This window comes from Hylobates moloch, unplaced genomic scaffold (assembly GCF_009828535.3).
Source record: "Hylobates moloch isolate HMO894 unplaced genomic scaffold, HMol_V3 SCAFFOLD_7, whole genome shotgun sequence".
In the NCBI taxonomy this organism is placed as follows: domain Eukaryota; kingdom Metazoa; phylum Chordata; class Mammalia; order Primates; family Hylobatidae; genus Hylobates; species Hylobates moloch.
The window spans coordinates 126,183,312-126,191,914 of record NW_026652282.1 but is presented as its reverse complement, the minus strand read 5'-3'; the positions used below and the strand labels follow the sequence as shown (position 1 = coordinate 126,191,914).

The window sequence follows — 8,603 nt, the reverse complement described above, 5'->3', positions numbered from 1 at the left end:
CTTAGCCTCAGGTGATCCTGTCACATCACCGTCCCGAGTAGCTGCGACTACAGGCATGCATCACCATGTCCGGCAATTTTTTTTTTTTTTTTTTGTAGAAACAGGGTTTCCCCATGTTGCCCAGGCTGGTCTCCTGAGCTCAAGCAATCCTCCACCTCCACCTCCAAAAATCCCGGGATCACAGGCATGAGCTACTGCGCCCAGCCCCAGAATTCCTGTTTTCTTTATTGTTCCCACCTTGCTCTCTCCTACGGAGAACCAGATGGCCTGAGAAGTCCAGGCTGGCCTTCTACCCACCCTTGGGTTGAGCTCTGGCTTCTGGCCCTGCCAGGACCTGTTCCTGTTTGCCCTTAGAGGTCCTCATCCTCCAGCCTGCCCCTGGGACCTCTCTGTGAGTTTCAATACCTGTGTCCTTTCTGCAAACCAGGGAAGAATAGAGCACAGCGGTGCTGGTGCACAGTTGTGCTGTGTGAACTTCACAGGCATCAGGCAGTGTTTCGCCTGCTAGCCTCCTCCCACTGGCAACAGAATGGAGCACGCCTGCAGCAGCATGAGTGATGCTAAAAGCATTGGGCAGAGACAGGTCACTCAGTCCTTAAGAGCCAAATGGATAGCAGACACTGTCAGGCTTCCCTTTCCACCTGTTCCCAGCAGTTTTCCCATGGAGGGAGCATTCTCTCAGGAATGGCTTGGCTTTACTGGTGCCAGGGGCTATTCCCCAGTTGCCTTTGGGTCCTGCAGGTTTCCTTTGTGTGCAATCACCAGAAGCAAATGGGGTCGATGTGAGGAGGGAGCACTGACTTCAGGGTTTCCAGAGTGCCAAGCCCCCAGAGCTCATTGGGTTCAAGGCCCCAGAAGCAGCCAGGGACAAGAGATGGGAACCCCTGAGGGCAGGCAGGCTGGAAAAGATGCTGAAGAGTGAGCAGGCAGGGATATGTTAGGATAGAAAAGGCTCCTGTGGAGTGGCTGGGGCCAAGGCTTCTAGTCTCCACTCTACCACTGGCCAGCCTGCGACCTTGGGTAAGTCACTTCCCCTCCGCTGGCCCTCACTTTCCCCATCTGAACACAAAGGGTTAGGACATGACTTATTTGTTCATTCACTTTTGGACCAAATACGCACTAAGCGCCTGCTGTACTTCAGGTCTATTTCAGGCACTGGGGATGCAGAAAGAAACTGGATCATGCCCCGGGCCCCTAAGAGCAGGATAGAAGGGCAGAGGATAGAGGGGAGCAGAGGAAAGCAAGCCTGGCCTTGTGGGGACAGGAGACAAGGTTGCAGGAGTGGCACTAAGACTGGAGCTGGACTCTGAAGGCAGGGGAAGAATGTAGAATGGCCAAGGGCAAAAGGGAACGAATGCTGGCTTTTCTTTTTTTTTTAGTGGTAAAATACACATAACAAGAAATTTAGCATTTCAAAGTGTAAAATTCGATGATATTTAGTACAGTTACAATGTTGTGCAATCATCACCTCTATCTAGTTCCAGAACTTTTCCATTATCCCAAAAAGAGACCCTGTACCCATGAAGCAGTCACTTCCCATTCTCACTATCCCAGTCCCTGGCGCCCATTCATCTACTTTCCATCTCTATGGATTTCCCATTCTGTACATTTCATAGAAACGGAATCAGACCGTATTTGTCCTTTTGTGTGGCTTCTTTCACTTCGTGTAATGTTTTCAAGGCCTATCCATGTTGTAGCATGAGTTGGTACTTCATTCTTCTTCTTCTCTTTTTTTGAGACAGGGCCTCCCTCTGTTGCCTAAGCTGGAGTGCGGTGGCATGATCATAGCTCATTGCAGCCTCAAACTCTTGGGCTACAGTGATCCTCCCACCTCAGCCTCCGGAGTAGCTGGGACTACAGGCACATACCACGATGCCCAGCTAATTTTATTTATTTATTATTTTTAAAAATGTTTTTGTAAGGCTGGGCGCAGTGGCTCACGCCTGTAATCCTGGCACTTTGGGAGGTCAAGGCTGGCGGATTACCTGAGGTCAGGAGTTCAAGTCCAGCCTGGCCAACATGGTGAAACGCCATCTCTACCAAAAATACAAAGAAAATTAGCCGGGCGTGGTGGCACGTGCCTGTAATCCCAGCTACTCAAGAGGCTGAGGCAGGAGAAGTGCTTGAACCCGGGAGGCAGAGGTTGCGGTGAGCCGAGATCGTGCCACTGTACTCCAGCCTGGGCGACAACAGCAAAACTCCATCTCAAAAAAATAAACATGTTTTTGTAGAGATGGGATCTTACTAGGTTGCACAGGGTGATCTCAAGCTCCTGGACTCGAGTGATCCTCCTGTCTTGGCCTCCCAAAGCTCTGGGTTTCAAGCAGCCACTGCACCTGGGCTTCATCCTTCTCATGGCTGAATAATGTTCCCTTGTACGGCTAGACTACCTTTTGCTTATTCATTCACCTGTTGATAGTCATTTCCACTGTTTCCACCCTTTGGTTCTTGTGAAGAATGCTGAATGAAATTTGTGTGCAGTTTCTGTTTTGATATACAACTCCTGAGTCCCTGTTTTCAGTTCTTTGGGGTATATACTCTGGAATGGAATTGCTGGGTCATATGGTAATTCTATGTTCAACCTTTTGAGGAATCAAACTGTTTTCCACAGCAGCTGCACCATTTTACATTCCCACCGGCAGTGTCTGCGGTTCCTATGTTCCCGTATCCTCCCCATCATTTGGTATTTGGATGAGGTGAAGGAGGATGAGTCTGAATGAGACCAGGAGAGGCAGCAGCCAGGGAGGGAGGAGGAAAATCTGGAAGCCAAGGAGACAGCAAGTGGTGAGCAGCATGAGCTGCTAGCAGGATGACCGGTCAGAGGGCTAGGTCTAGGGCAGGGGGCAAGGGCAGGGCCTGGCCAGGCACTTGAGGCCTGGGGGGAGATGAGGGCCTGGCGAGGTGTGGACATGCAGCCAGTTGGGAGTGGGTAGAGTTGGTGTGTAGCAGTAGCTGGGGTGGTGAGGTGGGGAGGGCACATGTGTGGGAACCTGGGGTTCAAGATGGGGCTTTTGGCAGGGCTGGAGGACTTGCTGGCAGGGGAAGGGCAATACCCTCCTCTCTGACTGGGGCTGGAGCATATGCCGAAGGCCAGAAGTCCAGGTGAGTGGACAGCTTTTTGAAAGAGAGACTGCCCAGAGCCAGCCTCCAGGGAACCTGGTAAGAGCAGCACTGGGAGAGGCAGATCCAGGGCGTGGGGAAACTCAGGAATGCTGGAGCGGTGCCAGCACCCTCCCCACTGTGGAAATGAGGGGTTGGTTCACCGCAGTGCCCTGTGGGCAGGGCCTCGGAAAACCGCAGGGCTCAGCTCAGTGCCTGGCTAATTGTGAGGACTCAATAAATGCATTTGGATGAGGGAATGAAAGCCTGTGAGGAACATGTGAGGTCACACATGAGATCCTGTGAGCTCAGGGACAGGTGGTGGTGGCAGCTGCTGAGGCCATGGACAGCCAGGGCAGCCCAAGGGAAGAGAGGCTGGCAGGCCAAAGGGCTTAAGGGTCACTCCCGGCTATGTCCTCCTGCCCCTTTTCCTTGGCCCATTCCCTGATATTTGATGTAAAGGCCTCGGAAAGACCCACAGTGAGGGTCAAGTTTCGAAGCAGCCCTTTGACAGTGGCCAAGCACTGAGGCCTGAGCCCAGCTGGCAGGGCCTATGCCTGACTCCACTCTGTGGCCCCAAGGCCAGTGGGGCTTGGTGCAGTTGGGTGCCCAGTGGCCCAGTGAGTAGTGGAAGGTCTGATTGGCATGGTAGGCAACACATGGCACTGGGGTCTCTGAATGCCTTGCCAATCTCCCCAGCCTGGCTGATGTTTTGCTGAAAACAGGAGAGGCTGGACTTCCAGAACGGAAAGGTAAGAGGGAGAATGCAAGGTGGGGTGGAAAGGCTGGGTGCCACGGCTCATGCTTGTATTCCCAGTGCTTTGGGAAGCTGAGATGGGAGGATCACTTGAGGCTAAGAGTTGGAGACCAGCCTGGGCAACATAGTGAGACCTCATCTCTCAAAAAAAAAAAAAAAAAAAAAAAAAATTAGCCAGGCACGGTGGTATGTGCCTGTAGTCCCAGCTACTTGGGAGGCTGAGCCAGGAGGATCACTGGAGCCCAGGAGTTCAAGGCTGCAGTGAACTGTGATCGCACCACTGCACTCCAGCCTGGGTGACACAGTGAGACTCTGTCTCTAAATAAATAAATAAATGAAAAAGTGAAGCTAGTCTCAGAAAACACAAAAACAGACAAGATGGGGTGGGGAGGTAGGGGTAGGGGTAAAGTGGGGGCTGGTGGTGTCAGGGCCATCCCACTGTACTGCTTCTTTTTCAGAAAGCATATCACCCTTTCCAAAGCCCTTCCCATGTCCTCTCCCCATCCACAGGAGCCCCCAGGGCCCCAGCTTCCTGCTCCCCATGCACTGAGCCATCCCCACTACCTGCTGTGGCTGGGGCACCAGAGGCTCTTCCGCTTCACCCAGCTGCCTCCCTGCAGGGTCCCTCTTGGAGGAGCCACCTTCAGTCATTCGCTCTCCAAGGCTATTGCCCATTCCCTCCCCTGCGTTCTCTTCCCCTCCCTTTCAGTTTCCCTTCCCACTCCATACCACTTTCACCTCTGTCCCCCCCGTCCTTCTCTGTTTTCTTGCACCACCTCCCCACCTCCCTTCCCTCCTTTCTCTCCAACCTCCAACTCCCCTCTCTATTTCCCTTCCTCCCCAGCCAGTCTCCTCTCTTGGAGGGGGCCCTGTCCCCTAGCTGAGTTGCATAGCATAGGGGTTGCTTCCCCTGGCTTTAGCTTCTCCACTCTCCTTCCCCATTCTTCACTGCCAGCCCAGAAAATATGCTATCTCCCTTGCCAGATGGAGGAGGAGGCCAGGATCAAGTCCCCTTCCCCTCCTGCTCTCCTGCCCTCCTGCCTGGGGGGTGGGGAGAGGCATTGGGTCCCAAATGCAGGGCCAGTGGGCATGAGGAGGAAGCCCTTGTCCTGACCCCAGGAAGCCTACTGCCAGTGTGAGTGACAGAGACAAGTAGGGATAGAATCTCCCGGGGTGTCGGGGCGGATCTGTCTACGCCTCCCCATCCACCACTCCACGCTCCCTTCCTATACACACCCAATGGCCCCCAGTGCTGCTCAGAATGCCCAAAAATGAAGGAACGAGAGATGGCAGGGCTGCATGTCACATGGATGCATTCTAGGCACTGCTTGGCTTCTTTCTGCTGGACAAGCTGTGATAAAGTTTGTGCTGGTGGGAAATATTATGGGGGGACTGTCGAGGGCGCCCCTCCACCATTTCAAAGCAAGTCCTCAAGCTGTGGAGGGGCGCACATGTGTCCCTTAGGAGAACTAGGGTGGGGAATGTGAAGAGAAAACAGCATTGATACCAGGCAGTCTGGCCTCGGCCAATGTTTGTTTGTTTGTTTGTTTGTTTATTTATTTATTTATTTATTTATTTATTTATTTATTTATTTATTTATAGATGGAGTCTCCCTATGTTGCCCAGGCTGGTCTCAAACTCCTGGGCTCAAGGAATCCTCCCACCTCAGCCTCCCAAATTGTGGGATTACAGGTGTGAGCCACCACACAGGACCTCAGCCACCACTTAATTGTGTGGCCTTGGTCAAGTAACCGACGCCCTTTGGGTCTCATTTTTGACCTCTGTCAAATATTTTGGCCTTTGTGGCCCCAGGGGTGCCTTTTAGCACTGGCATTCGGTGATTACGAGTGACTTTCCTATCTTCCTTAGACTTCCTGGTGCTGCTTGGCCAGCTGACAAGCAGCCATACTTTGTATTTCTTCAGAGCCTCAGCAACATGCCGGCATTCCCTGCGTACTCTAGAGTGGTTCTCCAAGTGAGCCTCTGGGCCACTAACATCAGTGTCACTGGGAGCTTATCTGTGACACAGATCCTTGGGCTTCCACTCCGGATTTGCTGATTCAGCAACTCTGGGGGCGGCACCCAGTAATCTGGGTTTTAGCAAGCCTTTGGGGTGATTCTAGTGCACAGGGACGTCTGAGAACTGCTGTACTGAACTGTATGTGTTAGTGCAGGGAGCAGGGGAGCAGTTAAGCCTAAAGTTTGGGCAATGGACCCATCCCTGAGAGTTGACATTCAGTTAGAGGTTGCACGCATGCACAGTGCACACACACACACACGCACACACACACACACACACACACAGTAGCACTTACTCTGTTTGCACAATAGTCCCTGACCCATCCACCCTTCTGTTGTCGGCCTTGAATTAGATTTGTTATTGTATTTTATTTGTTTTAATTATATGGAACACTTCGTGAACTTGTGCAGGGGTCACGCTAATCTTATCTATATAGTTCCAACTTTAGTATATGGGGTGCTGAAATGAGCACTCAAATTAGGTTTGATTACAGCAAAATTAAGGATTCCTTTCCATGAAGGACAGCACAGATAGAATTAACAGACAGACAACAGATGGGGAGAAGATATTTGCTGTTTCAAAGCAACAGGAGATTAATGGATAAAATATACAAGAACATTCTGCAAAACAATGAGAAAAAGACCCAACAGGAAAATGAGCAAAGCATATGCATAGGCAATTCTCAGGAGAAGAAACTGAAAAGGCTGGCAAGTAAGTATGTGAAGAGATGCTTGGATCCCAGATTCATTAGTAATCAGAGAAATGGAAATGACAACAATGACATAGGATACACACATGTCAGATTGGCAAAAATCAGCTGTATGATGCCAAGTGTTGGCTAGAATAAGCAGAAAGAGGAAGCATTGTGTGCTGCTGCTGGGAGTCCTGCTAGATGGATGCAGGCGCTTTGGAGAGCCACCTAGTAGCATTAAGCCAAATCGTGTCTGTGCCCACACTGTCCCAGTAAGCCCATTCCTGGGTATAACCTCAAGAAATTCTCCTGCAGGCCCACAAAGGGACTGAGTTTCTTGTGGCTGCTGTAACAAAGTATCACAAACTCAATGGCTCAAAACAACAGAAATATATTCTCTGATACTTCTGGAGTCAAGAGGTCCAAAATCAGTATCCTTTGGCTGAACCCCAGGTGTCAGCAGGGCCATGCTCTTTCAGGAGGTTCTGAGGGGTCTCTACTCCTTGCTTCTTCTGGCTTCTGGTGGCTGCCAGCCTTCCCTGGTCTGCGGCTGCATCACTTTGATGTTCAAGGCCAGCATCTTCAAATCTCTCCGCTCCCTCTTCACTCTGCCTTCTCTGTGTGAGTGTCAAATCTACCTCTGCCTCTCTTTTATAAGGATACAAGAGTAGTGGGCTGAATAATGTCCCCCCAAATTCACATTCACTGAGAACCTCAGAAAGTGACCTTATTTGGAAATACGGTCTTTGAAGATGTAATTCGTTAAGATGAGGTCGTACTGGAGTAGGAGGGGCCCTTAATCCAATTTCTGCTGTCCTTATAAGAGGACGAAAGGACAGACAGACAAGGAAGGCCATGTGAAGACGAGGCAGAGGTTGGAGTGATGCTGCCAGAAACCAAGGAACGCCTGAGTCCACTAGAATCCGGAAGAGGTGAGGAGGGGATTCGGAGGCACTGTGGCCCTACTGACACCTTGATTTCAGACTTCTGGCCTCCAGAACAGTGAGAGAGTAGATTTCTACTGTCTTAAGCCACCAAATTTGTGGTACGGTACTTTGTTACAGCAACCACAGAAAACCAATACAACATGTGACTTCATTTCCAGCCCACCCTGATAACCCAGGATAATCTCCCCATCTCAAAATCCTCAACAGGATCACATCTGCGAAGACCCTTTTTCCATATAAGGCAACATTCACAGGCTCCAACCATTAGGACTTGATACCTTTGGGGTCCATCTGGAGCCTGCTATAGGGACCCGTGCAAGGATGTAAAGTTCCTTTTGAAAATACCATCCTACCGGGTACGGTGGCTCACGTCTGTAATCCCAGCACTTTGGGAGGCCAAAGTGGGAGGATTATCTGAGGTCAGGAGTTCAAGACCAGCCTGGCCAAGATGGCGAAACCCCCATCTCCACGAAAAATACAAAAATTAGCCAGGCATGGTGGCACACGCCTGTAATCCCAGCTACTCGGAAGGCTGAGGCACGAGAATGGCCTTGAACCCGGGAGGTGGAGGTTGCAGTGAGCCAAGATCACACCACTGCACTCCAGCCTGGGCGACAGAGTGAGACTCCATCAAAGAAAGGAAGGAAGGAAGGAGAAAATGCCATCCTATCTTGACTATACTTGGGAAGGAAAGAGAACCTGACTTTTAATGTCTTGTCTGTTAGTACCAAGGCCAGAGGGAAAAGGGGAACAATATTTTATTGTAACCTTTTCTTTATCCTCCACAAAGGCCTTTTAGCAGAACTGACCTTAAATGTTTTAAAATCTAACAACAACAAGAAAAATGTGATGTGGCATTCACCTGTGCTCTTATCTGGGCTCTTCTTGGTCCACTTAGGGATTCATATTTCCGGGTTCACCGACAGCTGCTTAACTTTGCTATTCATTTCTGCCCACCTCCTCACACCCACTGTTGCAGTCATACCCACGAGACCCAATTTGCAAATACAGGTGAGGAATCAGGCAGTAGTTTTTCATCTCCGAAGATGCCTTAACAGCCTGCTCCAGGTCTGTGCTCTTCACGAGCAA

General features: G+C 50.7%; 1 pseudogene; it reads right to left on the bottom strand.

The window, feature by feature from the left end:
• Window positions 1-6,254: 6,254 nt before the first annotated feature.
• On the bottom strand, window positions 6,255-6,348 carry LOC116812329 (U6 spliceosomal RNA; annotated as a pseudogene).
• Between the last annotated feature and the right edge of the window lie 2,255 nt (window positions 6,349-8,603).